Genomic DNA, 18,187 nt, shown 5'->3' on the forward strand with positions numbered 1-18,187 from the left:
GTTAAAAATAAATGTTTAATTAAATGACCATGAATTTGATTCCTCCTCTATATTTGCATCTGTGAGAATCTCTGAGCATGCAGTTAACTCTTGAGGTGGCTATATATTGTCTGTCATTACATTGAGAGTTTTTAGAATGACATTTTGAAATCTAACCTTTCCTATTACAGTGAAACATATACAACTCAATATGGACATAAATATACAAATATTTATGAGCATATTGAGTTGCATATATATATATATATATATATGTATGTATATATATATATATACATATATATAATATATATCCCTGATTATCCAGAGTTTTAATATCAAATATATTTAATACAACATTGAGAATTTTTTCTTTTCTTTTTTTTAAGAAAGATTTTATTTATTTTGTGCTTTGCAATTTTCACCCATTCTTGCTCGCCTCCCCCCACCCCCCACAGAAGGCATTCTTTTAGTCTTTACATTGGTTCCATTTTATATATTGATGTCAGGTGAATGTGATGACACAGAAATCATATGCTTAAGGAAGAAAAATAAAGTATGAGATAGTAAAATTACATAATAGTATATATATATATATATATATATATATATATATATATATATATATATATTTCTAATTTCACAAATTTCACAGTAAAAGTCTTTGGTCTGTGTTAAAAGTCCATAACTCTTTTTCTAGATATAGATGGTATTCTCCATTGCAGAAAGCCCCAAATTGTCCCTTCTTGTTGGACTGAGGGGATGAGCAAATCCATCAAGGTTGGTCATCACCCCCAAATTGCTATTAAGGTGTACAGTGTTTTCTGGTCTGCTCATCTCTCTCAGTAACAGTTCATGTAAATCCTTCAAGGCTTCCCTGAATTCCCATCTCTCCTAGTTTCTAATAGAACAATAGTGTACCATCACATACATATTCCAAACTTTGTTAAACCATTCCCCAAGTGAAGGACATTCACTTAATTTCCAATTTTTGGCTACCACAAACAGGGCTGCTATCTATCTATCTATCTATCTATCTATCTATCTATATATATATATATACACATATATATTATATATATATAATATATATGTGTATATATATATATATATATATATATAAATACATATATTTGTACAAGTGTTGTTTTTACCCTTTTTCATAATCACTTCAGGGTATATACCTAGTAAGCGTATTGCTGGGTCAAAGGGTATGTACATTTTTGTTGCCCTTTACTCATAATCCCAAATTTCTCTCCAGAAAAGTTGGATGAGTTCACAACACCACCAACATTGTATTAGTGTCCTAGATTTCCCACATCCCTTACAAAAAGGATCATTTTCCTTTCTGGTTATATTAGCCAATCTGAGAAGTGTGAGGTGGTATCTCAGAGATGCTTTAATTTGCATTTCTCTAATAATTAATGATTTGAAGCAATTTTTCATATGACTATAGATTGCTTTGATATCCTCAGCTGTAAAATGCCTTTGCATATCCTTTGACTATTTGTCAATTGGGGAATGGCTCATGTTTTGGAAAATCTGACTCAGTTTTCTGTATGTCTTAGAAATTAGTCCTTTGTCAGAAATACTAGTCGCAAAAATTGTTTCCCAATTTACTACAGTTCTTTTGATCTTGTTTACAGTGCTTTTGTTTGTACAAAATCTTTTTAATTTAATGTAATCCAAATTATCGAGTTTGTTTTCAATGATGTTCCTTATCACTTCCTTGGTCATAAGCTGTTTCTCTTTTCCATAGATCTGACAAGTAAACTATTCCTTGATCATCTAATTTGCTTATAATATTGTTTTTATATGTATAAATCCTGTATCCATTTGGATCATATCTTGATATAGGGTTTGAGTTGTTGGTCTAATCTAAGTTTCTTCCATACTAACCTCCACTTTTCCCCACGGTTTTTATCAAAGAGAAAATTTTTATTCCAACAGCTGGACTCTTTTTGTTTATCAAAAAGCAGATTACTATGATAATATCCTGTTAATGCACCTAGTCCATTTCATTGATCCATGACTCTATTTCTTAGCCAATTCCAGGCAGTTTTCAGGACTGATAGGTTATAATGCAATTTTAGATCTGGTAATGCTAAGCCATATTCTTTTGCAGTTTTTTCATGGAATTCCTGCAAATTCATTACTTTTTATTTCTCCATATAAATTTACTTACAACTTTTTCTAACTCATTAAAGTATTTTTTGGAACTTTGATTGATAGGGCACTAAACAAGTAATTTAGTTTTGGTAGAATTGTCATGATCATGATATTAGCTCAACCTTTCCATGAGGAGTTGATATTTGCCCAGGTATTTAAATCTGATTTTATTTGAGTGAGAAGAATTTTGTAATTGTTTTCAAAAACAATTTCCTAGGTTAGGTAACAGCACTATATTGGTGTCATAGAAAGAGTTAGGTAGAGTTTGATCTACACCTATTTTTCCAAAGTGTTTATATAGAATTGGAATCAATTGTTCCTTAAATATTTGACAGAATTCACTTGTGAATCCATCCTGCCCTGGAGATTTTTTCTTAGGTAGTTAAATAATGGTTATTGAATTACTTTTTCTGAGATAGGGTTGTTTAGGCATTTAATCTCCTTTTCATTTAACCTGGCCAAATTATATTTTTTGTAAATATTCATTGATTTCACTTAAATTGTCAATTTTATTAGCAGAGAGTGGGGCAAAATAATTCTGAATTATTACTTTAATTTCTTCCTCATTGGTGGTGAGTTCACCTTTTTCATTTATGATACTAGCAATTTGGTTATCTTCTTTCTATTTTGAAATAAAATTGCCCAGAGGTTTTATACTTTTATTGGCTTTATCAAGAAAACAGCTCTTAGGTTTTTTATTAGTTCAATAGTTTTCTTGCTTTCAATTTTATTAATTTCTCCTTTAATGTTTAGAATTTCTAATTTGGTGTTTAATTGAGGGTTTAATTTCTTCTTTCTCTAATTTTGTATGTGCATGTTTAGTTCATTGATTTCTTCTTTATCCTAATTTTTTCATGTAAGCATTTAAAGATATAATATATTACCTGAAAGCCTCTTTGACTGTATCCCATAGGTTTTGTTATTTTGCCTCATTATTGTCATTATCTAGGATGAAATGCTTAATCCTTTCTACAATTTGTTGCTTGATTCACGTATTCTTTAAAATAAGGTTATGTAATTTCCAATAAGTTCTGGATCTATATCTCCCTGGACATGTATTGCATATGATTCTTATTACATTATGATCTGAGAAAGATGTAATCACTATTTCTACCTTTCTGCAAATGATCACTTGGTTTTTATATCCTAGTACATGGTCAATTTTTGTGAAAGTGTCATGGACTACAGGAAAAAAAAAAGTATATTCCATTCTATCCCCATTCAGTTTCCTCCATAGGTCTATCATATCTAGGTTTTCTAAGAATATGTTTACCTCCTTAACTTCCTTCTTCTTTAGTTTATGATTAGATTTATCTAAATTTGAGAGCAGGAGGTTGAGGTCTCCCACTAGTAGAGTTTTGCTGTCTTTGTCTTTCTGTAGCTCTTTCAACTTCTGTAAGAATCTGGATGCTGTCCAATTGGGTGCATACATATTTAATATTGAAATTACTTTACTGTCTATGGTACCCTTTAGGAGGATATAGTTTCCTCCCTTATCTCTTTTAATGCTATCTATTTTTGCAGCTGCTTTGTCTGAGATAAAGATTGCTACCCCTGCTTTTTTCACTTGAACTGAAACAAAATATATTTTGTTTCAACCTTTTAGCTTTACTCTAAATGTATATCTCTGCTTCAGATGACTTTCTTGTATGGAACATATTGTGCCATCCTGATTTTTAATATACTCTGGTATCTGCTTATGTTCTAAGGGAGAGTTCATCACATTCACATTCAAAGTTATAATTACTAAATCTTTATTGCTTCCATGCTTTCTTCTTTCTCTTTTTATTTTTTCTGTTTGTATTTTTCTCCTTTTTTCTCCTTTTTTCCCTTTATCCACATTCCACATTCCCCAGTGTTTTGTTATTGAATACCACCACTTTCAGTGTGTTTGCCCTCTTAAATCAACCCCTCCTCCTTTATTCCCTTTCCCTTTTACCCTTCTTCCCTTCTATTGGTTTGTCCTTTTCTATGCCTCCCCATCCCCCCCTCTGCTTTTCCCCTTTTAATGGTTAAAAGGTAAGACAAATTTCTTAATTTAATTTGATTAAGTGTGTCTAAGTTAACTTTAAGCCAAGTCTGATGAAATGAAGATTCAGGTGGTTCTCACCTCCTCCCTTCTTCCCCTCAATTACAGTAGGTCTTTTGTACCTGTTAATTTGATGAAATTTACCTCATTCAGTCCCCCTCCAACCTCCCTTCTCCTTACTGTCCCCTTTTTAAAGGAGATATGGTTTTTAAATCATTCTATCTGAGTCATAGAAAAGTTATGAGTGTACATCAATTCTGGATATGTATATTTGTATATTCTCTCTAATAGAGTAACAATTCACAAGACTCCTTCTCCCTAAAGGATATATAGCCAGTTTCATATTATTATATAGCAGGGATTTTTTTTTTTTACTTTTTCATGAGCCTCCTGTTTGATGTCTTAATTTTCTGTTTAGATCTGGCCTTTTCATCATGAAATCTTGGAAGTCTCCCATTTCATTAAGTATCCATCTTTTTTTTCTCTGGAAGAGAAAGCTCAGTTTTGCTGGATAGTGGATTATTGGCTGCATTCCAAGGTCCCTTGCTCTTTAAAATATTTCATTCTAGGTCCTTTTATATCTTAATGCTGTTATGGCCAGTTCCTGCATAATACTTACTGTGGCTCCTTGGTATTTTTTTTTTTCTTTCTAGCTGCTTGTAGAATTTTTTCTTTTATCTGAAAGACCTGGAATTTGCCCATAACATTCCTTGGAGTTTTCATTTTAGTATCTCTTTCTGGAGGGGATTGATGCATTCTTTCAATAACTATTTTGCCTTCTGCTTCCATGATATCAGGGCAATTTTCTATCACTAATTCCTGTAATTTTAAGTGCAGGCTTTTTGTTTCTTCCTTGCTTTCCAGAAGTCCGATAATTCTCAGATTCTCCTGTCTTGATCTGTTCTCGAGAACAGTGGTTTTGTTGATGAGGTATTTTACATTTTTCATCTATTGTTTTGACCTTTGGGTTTTATTTAACACAATGCGGTTGTTTCATGAAGTCATTAGTTTCTGCCTATTCCATTCTTTTTTTACAGAAGATTTTTCTTCATTTGTCTTTTGCAATTCCTTTTCCAGTTGGTCCATTCTATATTTGAAGGACTTTTGTACTTGCCCAAATGTAGTTTTGAGAGAATTATTTCCTTTTGCATTTGCCCAGTTATTATTTGAGAGAATCATTTTTTTTTGCATTTGCCCAATTAAAGATCTGAGAGTTATTCTAATTTTATATTTGTCCAATTGTATTTTCCAAGGATTTGTTTTCTTGTTGCATGATGTTAATTTGCTCTTGCAATGTATTAATTTTCTCTCAAGTTCCTTTTCCCAATTTTTCCCCTTGATTTTTAAACTCCTTCCAGATTTCTTGCAGGAAGTTTTTCAGGGCTGGAGACAAATTCATATTCTCAGCAGTGCAACATCTCTCTGGTTTAGAATCTGTCTCTTCTAAGCATTTCTCCATGGGTCTCCCAATTGTTCGTGGCCATTTTTCATCTTGTGTTCATGAAGGGGGCTGGCTCTCAGGGCTTTGCTTTTGAAGTTCCTACAGTCTTTGTTCACTTGGATTAGTAATTCCAAGTGCCAGCCAGAAGGGGGTGCTGGCTGCTTTCTCTGGATGAGGTCCTCAGCAGCTGGGTCTGAGTTGACCTTGAAAACTGGACTGGGCCCTGGGGGAGAAAGTTAATCTCTTCTGTTGAGTGAATGTTGTTGCCCTGAGGGGGTGGTGGTGGTGGGGAAGGTGTTGTTTATTGTTTGTTCTGGGCAAAGTGCTCTGCTGAAAGTATGGAGCTCATGTTCCCCAGCCCAGCTGGTTATTCTCTGAGATGCTGTGCTGGAACTGACCTTCCCTTTGCTCCCCACCCCCACCCCCACCCCCACCAAAGACTCCAGAGCTAAAGTTGGATCTTGTACCTACCACTCACTGTAGTCTCTATGGCTGAGGCTGGTCCTCTGTCTTCCCCCAGCTGGTATCTCCATGCTGATGCTGCTCTCCTCTCCTGGTTCAGGCACGGCCACCTGAGACAAACTTCGTGGGCAGGCATTATCCTAGCTTATCTTTCTGGGTTTTGTTGATCGAATTTCTTTTAAAAGGATTCTCTCACATTATTTCTGAGTGGAAAGAGAGAGCACTTAATCACAGTGCCTATCTTTTCCTCCACCATCTTGGCCAGAATTCAAGAATCTTCAAAATAACATAAATATATATTTTCTACAAACTGTCAAAGATAATACAATTCCTGGGTTAAAAAAAAAAATCTTGGTCCCATTTGATAACACTTTCACAACACCCAAACACCCATAACATTTCCTGGTCAATAAATGTTTTAAGCATATATAAATTTAATGGAATTAGGCTAAAGCTGAGTTTTTTAGATTGCAATTTCTGTTTTATATTATGTAACCAGGGTATAAGTGTCCCACAACATGCACAAAAGTATTATGTTATTAATTTTAAAAAGTACATTTATTTAGCAAGCATTCAAAAACTTTCACATTTTTACAGCAGTAAACAAAGGATTTCAATTTCAATTTTTGAAAAATCATCATGCGTAGAATAGGATGAATTGCTATATATTTCTTACAGTTTCCTTATTTCTTATTTTACTATTTAATTAATAATTCAATTTGTCTCTTAAAATATATATATATATGCATACACAAGTCTTTTGCTTCTGTAGATGACTTTCAATTTTCTGCTATCAGTAGGAACAACTATATGAATTACTAGCATTGCATTATGAATGCAAAAAAAAACAACAGTTAAATTTTAAAAATAAACTTCCTACTTATTTTTTAAGAAATAACTTAATACAAAATATATTCTTAATGGTTTTTATAGAAGAAACATTTATACTCAAATTGATTAGAACTTTAGTCTATAGTATTTATAAGTTGTACTTTAGTACAGTGATGAGGTTGCAGATTTTCTCCTTTCAGCTACTTCATATCAAATACAAAATTTTTTATGTACTAGCAGATGCCACAAATAAACATTTTAAAAAGTATGATATTTAAATAACATACCAAAATGACACTTTTATTATTTGAACATTTCATTTGCTTTCCAATTTTATACGATAGAATTTTCTACCTATCATTATTTTGTAGAGTTGTGAATTTTACAATTTTCCCACCACCTTCCCTTCTCTTCCTCCTGACCTCTATAGAAGGCAAAATAATAATTTTAACGTTATTTCCATGCTATGTGTTGATCAAAATTGAATGTATCGAGATAAAATACACATCCATGAGGAAGAAATAAAATATTAAAGAGAGCAAAATTATTAATGCATGAAAACTTTCTTAAATAATTGAAGCTAACAATCAATGGTCTTTGTTTAAACTCAACAGTTCTCTAGATACAGATGGTATTCTCCATCTCAGATACCCTAAGATTCTGCCTGAATATTGCACTGATGGAATGGGCAAGTCCATTAAAGTTGATCATCACCCCCCCCCCATTTTTCTGTTAGGGTGTATAATGTCCTTCTGGTTCTGCTCATCCCTCTCCACTCATGCAAGTTTTTCTGAGCTTCTCTGAAATTCCATGCCCCTTGATTTCTAATAGAATAATAGTATTCCAACACACACACACACACACACACACACACACACATATATATAATACACACACATACACATTTTGTTTCGTCATTCCTCAATTAATGGACATCCCCTTAATTCTCTATCACCAAAAACAGAGCTGCCATTAATATTTTTGTACAAGTGATGTTTTTAACATTTTTCATGATCTCTTCAGGGTATAGACCTAGATCAAAGGGTATGCACATTTTATTTCCCTTTAGGCATAATGACAAATTGATCTCCAGAAATTTTTGGAATAATTCACATCACCAACAATGCATTGGAGCCCCAGATTCCTGGCATCCCTTCCAAGATTAATAATAACAGCTCTTTCTGGTCATATTGGGCAATCTGAGAGCTGTGAGATGGTATCACAGAGATGCTGTAATTGTCATTTCTCTAATCAGTAATTATTTAGAGCAGTTTTTCGTATGACTATGGAAAGCTTTAATTTCCTCATCTACTTATTGTATTTCTTTCATTTTGCATAACCTTTGTCAATTTGTCAATTGGAGAATGGCTTGTTTGTTTATAAATTTGACTCAGTTCTTGATAAATTTTAGAAATGAGTCCATTGTCAGAAATACTAGATGTAAAATTGTTTCCCAGTTTACTGAATTACTTTTTAATCTTCATTACAGTGGTTTTGTTTCTGGAAAAGCTTTTTAATTAAATTATCCAGTCTGTTTTAATGATGTTCTCCACCTCTTCCTTGATCATAAACTGCTCCTCTTTCCATTGATCTGACAGGTAAACTATTACTTGATCTCCTAGTTTACTTATAATATTGTCTCTTATGTCCAAATCCTCTACGCATTTTGATCTTATCTTGCTATTGGCTATGAGTTGTTGGTCTAATCCAAATTTATGCCTTACCAACCTCCAATTTTCCCAACAATTCTTATGGAAGAGATATTTTTTATCCCAGAAGCTTTGGTTTTATCAAACAGCAGATTACTATAATTATTTCTTGCACCTAGACTATTCCACTGATCCACCACTCTAATTGTTAGCCAGAAACAGACAGTTTTGATGACATATGCTTTTATGATATAATTTCACAATTGGTAAGACTAGACCATCTTCTTTTGTACTTTTTCCTATTAAATCCCTTGATATATTTGACTTTTTATTTCTCCATATTAATTTTTCTACACTTTTTTCTAGCTCATTAAAATAATTTTTTGGAAGTTTGATTGGTATGACACTAAATAAGTGTTTTAATTTTGGTAGAATTGTCATTTTTATTATCCATGAGCAACTGATATTTCCCCAGTTATGTAAATCTGATTTTATTTCTGTGTAAAATAATTTACAATTGTTTTCTTAGGGTTTCCAAATGTACCTTGGCAGCTAGATTTCCAATTATTTTATGATGCAGGAAGTTATTTTAAATGGGATTTCTCTTTCTAGCTCTTGCTGCTATATATTGATAATGATATATACAAATGCTGAGAGTTTTTTTTAATATCCTTGGACTTTGCTAAAGTTACTAATTGTTTCTAGTAGTTTTAGATGATTTTTAAGGGTTCTCTAGGTCTGCTTTCATATCATCTACAAAGAGTGAGAGTTGTTTTTTTCCCCAATTCTCATTCTTTCAATTTATTTTTTCTACTCTTATTGCTTAAGCTAATATATCTAATAAAATATTGAATAGCAGTGGTGATAATGTACATCCTTATTTAACCATGAACTTATTGTGAATGCCTCTAGCTTATGCTCATTGTATATAATGCTTCTTGATGCTTTCAGATATATATACTACTTATCATTCTAAGTAATAATCCATGTATTCCTATGCTCCCTAGTGTTTTTGTATGAATGGGTGCTGTATTTTTCAAAGACTTTTTCAGCATCTATTGAGTTAATGATATGATTTCTGTAAGGTTTGTTATTGATATAGTAAATTATACTGAAAATTTTCTAATATTGAATCTACCCTGCATTGCTGGGATAAATCCTGATTGATCATAGTTTATTATCATAGTGATAAGTTGCTACAATAGCTGTTCTAAGATTTAATTTAAGGTTTTTTGAAACCATATGCATTAGGGAAATTTTTCTATAATATTCTTTCTCTGTTTTGACACTTCCTGGTTTAGGTATCAGTAGGTGCCATGGATGGAGTTAGGCAGTTTTATCTTCCCCTATTTTCCCAAAGTATTCATATAGAATTGGAAACAAATTATCAAATAGCAGATTACTATAATCATTTCCTGCACCTAGACTATTACACTGATCCACCACTCTAATTCACCTGTGAATCCATCATATCCTGGAGATTTTTTCTTCAGTACTTCATTGATGGCTTGTTGAGATTCTTTTTTTGAAAAAAAGGGTTATTTAGTTATATAATTTCCTCTTCATCTAACCTGAGCAACACACATATTTTTGTAAATATTCACATAGATCATCAAATTTATTGGCATAGCATTGTACAAAATAAGTCTGAATTATTACTATAATTTTCTCTTCATTGGTGGTGAGTTAAATTCTTTCATTTAAGATATTGGTAATTCAGTTTTCTTCTTTCTTTCATTTATATCAAATTAAACAAAAGTTTATCTATTTTATTAGTGTTTTCACAAAAACAACTCTTGGTTTTATTCATTAATTATGTATTTTCTTGCTTTCAAGAAGATAGAGTAATGGACACGCATGACTTATCAATGACTATAAAACAATGATTTCTTCTTTCATTTTTATAATTTCTAATTAGGTATTCAATTGCGTGTTTTTGTTTGTTCCTTCTATATTTTTTTGGAGTTTGCTTAATTCAATGATTTCTCTTTCTTTTTTTATTGTTTTTTGAATTTTACTACTTCCCCCTAATCTTGCTTCCTTCCCCCCACCCCCACAGAAAGCAGATCTGATAGTCTTTATATTATTTCCATGCTATACATTGATCAAAATTCCATTGATCTATCACTATATTTCTTAACCAATACCAGAAAGTTTTGATGAATGATGCTTCATAATATAATTTTGATCTTCTAAGCCATATTCTTTTGCACATTTTTCCATTAAATCCCCTGATATTCTTGAAATTTTATTTTTCCATGTGAATTTATCTACAATTTTTTCTAGTTCATTAAAGGAATTTTTGAAAGTTTGATTAGTAAGGCATCAAATAAGTAGTTTAATTTAGATAGAATCATCATTTTTATTATATTAACTTGGCCTATCCATAAGCAGTTGATGTTTTCCCAGTTTTTAAAAATCTGATTTTATTTGTGTGAGAAATGTTTTATAGTTTTTTTCATAGTTTCTGAGTCTACCTTAATAGGTAGACTCCTAAGTATATTATATTGTCTGAAGTTACTTCAAATGTGATTTCTCTTTCTAGCTCTTGCTGCTGTATCTTGCTATTAATATATAGAAATGCTGAATATTTATGAGGGTTTATTTTATATCCTGCAGCTTTGTTAAAGATGCTATTTATTTTTAGTAGATTTTTAGATAATTGTTTTTAGGATTCTCTAGGTATACCATCATGTCATCTGCAATGAGTGAGAGTTTTGTTTCTTTCTTCCCAAGTCTAATTTCTTCAATTTCTTTTTTTCCTCTTATTTATTGCTGAATTTAACATTTCTAAACGAATATTGAATTAGTAGTGGTGATAATGGGCATCCTTGTTTCCTACTGATATTATTGGAATGCCTCTAGCTTATCCCATTGCATATAAAGCTTGCTGATGGTTTCAGATAGATAATGCTGATCATTCTAAGGAATAATCTATTTATTCCTATGTTCTCTAGTGTTTTTTGTAGGAATGGGTGCTGCATTTTCTCAAAAGCTTTTCCAGTATCTATTAAGATAATCATATGATTTCTGATAGCTTTGTTATTGATATAATTAATCATACTAACAGTTTTCCTAACATTGAACCAAACCTGTTTTCCTAGGATAAATTCTCTTTGGTCACAATGTATTATCCTAATGATAACATGTTGTAATTATTTTGCTAAGATTTTATTAAGATTTTTACATCTATGTTCATTAGGGATATAGGTCTATAATTTTGTTTCTCTGTTTTGACTCTTCCTGTTTTAAGTACCAGCACCATATTTAAGTCATGGAAAGAGTCAAGCAGAGTTCCTTCTTCACCTATTTTTCCAAAGAGTTTATATACAATTGCAACTAATTGTTCCTTAAATGTTAGAAAGTATTTACCTGTAAGGGCAGCTAGGTGGTGTAATGGATAAAGCACTGGCCTTGGAGTCAGGAGTACTTGGGTTCAAATCTGCTCTCAGATACTTAATAATTACCTAGTTGTGTGTCCTTGGGCAAGCCACTTAAACCCATTTGCCTTGCAAAAACACCTAAAAAAAAAAAGAATTTACCTGTGATCCATCTGGCCCTGGAGATTTTTTCTTAAGGAATTCAATAATGGCTTGTTGAATTTTTTTCCTGAGATATGGTTAAATCATTCATTTTTATTCATTTAATATGGGCAACTAATATTTTTGTAAATATTCATTCATTTCACTTAGATTGTCAAATTTATTAGCATAGAGCTGGGCAAAATAATTCTGAATTATTACTTTAATTTCCTCCTCTTTGGTGGTGAGTTGACCTTTTTTATTTACGATATTAGCAATTTTGTTTTCTACTTTCTTTTTTAATCAAATTAACAGAGGTTTATCAATTTTATTGTTTTTATCCATAAAAACAACTCATGATTTTGCTTATTAGTTCAAAATTTTTATTTTTTTTAATTTTATTAATTTTTCCTTTAATTTTTAGTATTTCTAATTTGGTATTTAATTGGGTGTATTTAATTTATTCTTTCTTTATTTTTTTAGTTGCATGTTTAATTCATTATTTCCTCTTTCTCCCATTTATTCATGTAAGCATTTAAAAGTATGATATATATTCTGTGACAACTGCCTTAGCTGTATCCCATAGATTTTGTTAAGTTGTCTCATTATTGTCATTATCTAGGATGAAATCATTAATTATTTTTATAATTTGTTGTTTGATCCACTCATTCTTTAAAATGTGGCTATTTAGTTTCCAATTAGTTTTAGGTCTATCTCTCCATGCCCATTATTGCTTGTGATTTTAATTGCATTATGATCTGAGAAGGATGTATTCATTATCTCTACCTTTCTGCATTTCATTATAAGGTTTTAATGACCCAGTACATGGTCAAATTTTGTGTAAGCACCATGTACTGCATAAAAAAGGCATATTCCTTCCTCTCCCCATTCAACTTTCTCCAAAGGTCTGTCATATCTAGGTTCTTTAACATTCTATTTACCACTTTAACTCCCTTTTTGCTAATTTATAGTTACATTTGTCTAAATCTGAGTGCAGTAGGTTGAGATCTCCCACCAGTAGTTTCTGGCTATACTGTTATTGCAAATGAGTCTTTCTATAATTCATTCAACTTCTCCTCTAAGAATTTGGATTCGGTAACACTTGATCCATGCATATTTAGTATTAAAATTGCTTAATTTTATATGGTACATTTTAGGAGGATATATATATATATATATATATATATATATATATATATATATATATATATAGCTTCTTCCCTTATCTCTCTCTTTTTTTTAGGTTTTTGCAAGGCAAATGGGGTTAAGTGGCTTGCCCAAGGCCACACAGCTAGGTAATTATTAAGTGTCTGAGATCGGATTGGAACCCAGGTACTCCTGACTCCAGGACTGGTGCTTTATCCACTATGACACCTAGCTGCCTCCCTTTATCTCTTTTAATGAAATCTATTTTTGCAGTTGCTTTGCCGAAGATGAGGATTACTACCTCTGCTATTTTCTCTTCTGCTAAAGCAAAATATATTTTGCTACAACCTTTTTACCTTTACACTATATGTTTTTCTCTGCTTCAAATGAGTTTCTTGTAAGCAGCATTTTGTTGGATTCTGTTTTTTAATCCATGCTGCTTTTTTGCTTACATTTTATGGGAGAGTTCATCCAGTTCACATTCTAAACTATAATTACTAACTCCTTCTTTCCCTCTATACTATCTTCCCTCTGTTTGTATTTTCACCCTATCATCAATTTATCCTTAGTTCTGAGTAGTTTGTTTCTAAATATCACCTTCTTTAGTGTGTTTGCCCACTTATATCCAAACTTCTCCCCTTTCTTTTACTCTTTCCCTTTGCCACTTCTTCCTTTTGTTCCTTCTCTTAGTTCTTTTCTTCCCACCTCCCTTTCCCACTTTTAATACTTCCAAGGTGAGATTAAATTTAACTTAATTGAGTGTGTGTATGTTAACTTTGAGCCAAATCTAATGAGAGTAAGATTCAGGCAGTTCTCATCCCCTTCCTTCTTCCCTTCTACTACAATAGATCATTTATACCTGTTTAATATAATGTGATCTACCCCCATTCAATTCTATCAGAATCATAGATGACTCATGAGGGTCCATTACTTTTGGCTAAGTGTATTCTCTTATAGAGTTACACTTTTTTGAAAGTTATGAGAATCTTTCTCTCAGGTGGTGATATAGAAAGTTTCCTCTTATTAGATAGTTTTTTTTTCTTTACCCAGTTTTATCTTTTCATGTGTCTCTTGAGTCTCCTATTTGAAGTCCACATTTTCTATTTAGCTTTGCTCTTTTCATTTCTCCTATTTCATTAAATACCCAACTTTTTCCCTTGAAGAGAAAGCTCAGTTTTGCTAGATAGTGAGTTCTTGGCTACATTCCAAGCTCCCTTACTCTTTAGAATAATGCATTTCAGGTCCTTCAATCCCTTAATGTTGATAATTATAGGTCCTGTATAATCCTTGTTGTTTCTCCTTGGTATCTAAATTGTTTCTTTCTGGATTCTTGAAAGATTTTCTTTTTTATATGATACTTCTTGAATTTAGCCACAAAATTCCTTGCTGTCTTCATTTTGGGATTCTATTCAGGAGGGGAATCTCCTTCACCAAATACTGAAGTACAGAGTCCAGCCTTTTATTTTTCTACTCATTGTTTTCAGAAAGCCCAGTGATTTTTAGATGGTCTCTTAGGGATCTGTTTTCCAGGTTATTTTGCTGATGAAGTACTTTACATATTCTTCTATCTTTTTATTTTTATTTTTTTTTAGTTTTCTATAACAGGTTCTTTTTGTCTCATGAAAACATTGGTTTCCAAAGATTCCAATCTTTCTTTTAGAGATGAATTTTATTCATTTAAGTTTTGCAACTTCTTTTCCATTTGCCCAACTGTGGTTTTGAGAGATTTATTTTCTTTTTTACACTTTTCCAAACTTGTCCAAACTTACTTTTATTTTCTTGTTAAAAGAAGATAATTTTCTCTTGCACAGTGTTAATTGTCTCTTGTGCTTCTTTTTCCAATTTTTCCAATTGAAGTTTAAACTCCTTCCTGATTTCTGCTATGATTTTTTTTTCTGGTCTGGAGACCAAATCATCTTCTTCTGTGACATTCTAGATTTTCTTTTTTTTTTTCCTTTTTATTGACACGGCAGTGGTGTTAAGTGACTTAGCCATGATCACACAGCTAGGTAAATTTAAGTGTCTGAGCCTGGATTTGAATTCAGTTCCTCATGACTTCAGGGTCAGTGTTCTATCCACTGTGTCACCTAGCTCTCCTATAGTTCTTTCTTAGTTAGGATCCTTTTCTTCAAAGTAACTTTCCAAGGAAACCCCCACCCCTCTTTCTTCTGTCTTTTCTTCATTTTCCTTGGATCTTGGATTGGAGGAGGGGATGTTTCACAGAACTTTGGTGTTGAAATCCCTAGTGTCTTTACACACTAGGCTTACTTACTCTATGTGGGCTGAACAGTAGGAGATACTGGACATTTTCTCTGGAGTGTCTGTGATCTCCCTAGGCCTTGGGGCGGGGGTGGGGTTGGTTTCCAGGCACAGCAGGAAGCAGGTTATCCTTGAACAATGTGGGCTGGGCCCTTGGAATAAATAGTTAATCTCCTTAATCCTCAAATATCCCTGAGGGAGATCTGCTGCCCAAACCTGAGTGTGTGGATGTGTGTGTGTGTGTGTTTGGTGGACAGGAACTGTTACTGTGTTTGTTCTTGGAAGAATTACTTTCTCTCACTGGAATGTGTGTGTGTGTGTGTGGGGGAACTCAACTAGAAACACAGGAACTTCACTCCTAACATTATGGCTTAGGGCTATGTTCTTCCAGACCAGGCAAACTGACCTGATCATTGTCTAGCTGTCAAGCTGAAGTTCACCAGCCCCAAACAGCAAACACTTCCTCTCTGGATCCCTCCCTGCTGCTGCACACACAACAGATACTTCCACTGCTATTCTTAGGTTAGTCCCTGAGCCTCAATCCACAGGCTCTGACTGGCTCTTAGCTCACTGCCCCCCCAGTTCACTCATACTTTCCTGGAACAGACAATGTTTGGAGCTGTCCTTCTCCCTGGTCCATGTTAGTTCTGAGGGAAAGCCAAGAGAAGTAAAGACAAGTACATGAATTCTCTCTGCCATCTTGGCTCATGTCTACCAACCTACTCTTACTAAATATTGAACCTTATTTTTACTTTTAATTTCCTAAAGCAATTATATGGAATATTTATACACAGCATTGATTTTTAAATTTGATGAAAAAATATTTTAATTTATATCCCAAAGAATAAACCATTCAATTATTAGCGTTTTGTATTTGAAATTTTAAAAAATCCAATTGGAGACAGAGAATCTGCATTCTAAGTCTAGGGCTGACACTTCAAAAACTGACTGATATTGGACCAAACGCTGAACACTTTCTCATCCGTAAAATGAGAATTTTGGAGTATATGATCTTCATAGATCCTTCTAACTTTATATACATATATAATATATATATATATATATATATATATATATATACATATATATACATATTTATACATTTATTTTTATAATGATATAATTTTTTATAGATTTTTTTTTCTTAAAGAAACAATCATCTTTGATTCCTCAAGAAAGTCCTGTAATGAGTGTCATGGAATTTTTTTTTGAAAATACCATGATGTAATTTATATTATAACACATTTTATCAGTGGAATATTATAAGAAATCCAAAGAATAGAGCTTTTTAATACCATTTTAATACCATTTTAGCACCTTGTATCAATATCTAATTCCATTCATCCATTCTTACTGTCATTATAATTAATTTTAATGATCTCTTTTGTTGACTGATCTCAAAGATCCTCTTTCCTGCAATTCCCTGACCATATTTTATTCAAATTATCACTTTGAATTATTTTGCCTTTCACATCACCTTATTATTATATAAATGTCCCTCATTCCATCCATATTACTTGTCATGTCATTTGAGTTCAGGTCTCTGATTCATCTTCTTCCCTTAATTCTTTTCCCTTATTTTTTTCCTTCTTCCTTCTTTTTACTTCCTTTTGTTATTTCCTCCCTTCTTCTTCTTCTTTCCTATCTTCAATTATTTTTTTGCCTTCCCTCAAACGTTTCCATCCTTCCTTGAATGTTTCCTACCTGTGTAGCTTCCTGCCTTCTTCCACCCTCCTCTCTCTGCCAGAAATATTTTGTATATATCTAATTTGCAGTGCTGGATCTAGATACTTGCTAATATAATATGTTAGGTAAAACAGTATCTTTATCCTCAGGAAACTTACACTCAAATATGAAGACCAAATATAAACAGAGAACTCTAAACATTTCCTTTTACTTTGATAAATTTATTTAGTGAGTTGTAAAAATAAAGTTCTAAGTGCATTTTAGATTTTAGGGGCAAAGTTTTTAATGACTTTGTGATAGAGGATACTGGAAGACTACTTGAAGAAGGGGAAATTAAAGTGCTATTGGAATGATGGATATGAGAATATGATGGCTTTCTACCCATAGTCACTTTGATCAAAGATATAGATTAGACCCTTCATGAAAATCTGGGGAAGCAGCATGCAATTGAGCTTGCCTATGGATGGATTGAAGAGAAGCTAATAATCATTTGGATATCACTTATTATTGACAGGAAATCTAAGTGCTTACATAAAATATCTCAATGGATCCTCTTGAGAATTTTGGGAAGTAAGTACTATTATTGCTGTCATTTTCAATTGAGGAAATTCAGCCAAAAATATGTTAAGTGACTTGTTAAGAAACACACAGCTAAAAATTGTCTGATAATAGATTTTAACTCAGATTTTCCTGATTTCTCATCTTTTTCTTTATCCCCATGCCATAACATGCATCTAATAAAATTAATAGAAATAATAGATGATAGGGTTAAAAAGATGAGAATGTAGTAGTTTATGGAGGATATAGTAAAAGGAAGAGAAAATTGATTCATATTAAAGAGACAGTATAGAGGTAGTAAAATATTTAAGCAGAAGATTTACATGGTCTTATTCATTCTTAAAATCTAATCTATCAAAATTAATCAAATGAATTTGAAACAAGAATGTTCTTTAGAAAGATAACTGACTAAGAAAATAATTAAATTATCATAACAAAAGACATATTAGACTGATAT

Source organism: Macrotis lagotis, chromosome 6, assembly GCF_037893015.1.
Source record: "Macrotis lagotis isolate mMagLag1 chromosome 6, bilby.v1.9.chrom.fasta, whole genome shotgun sequence".
Lineage (NCBI taxonomy): Eukaryota > Metazoa > Chordata > Mammalia > Peramelemorphia > Peramelidae > Macrotis > Macrotis lagotis.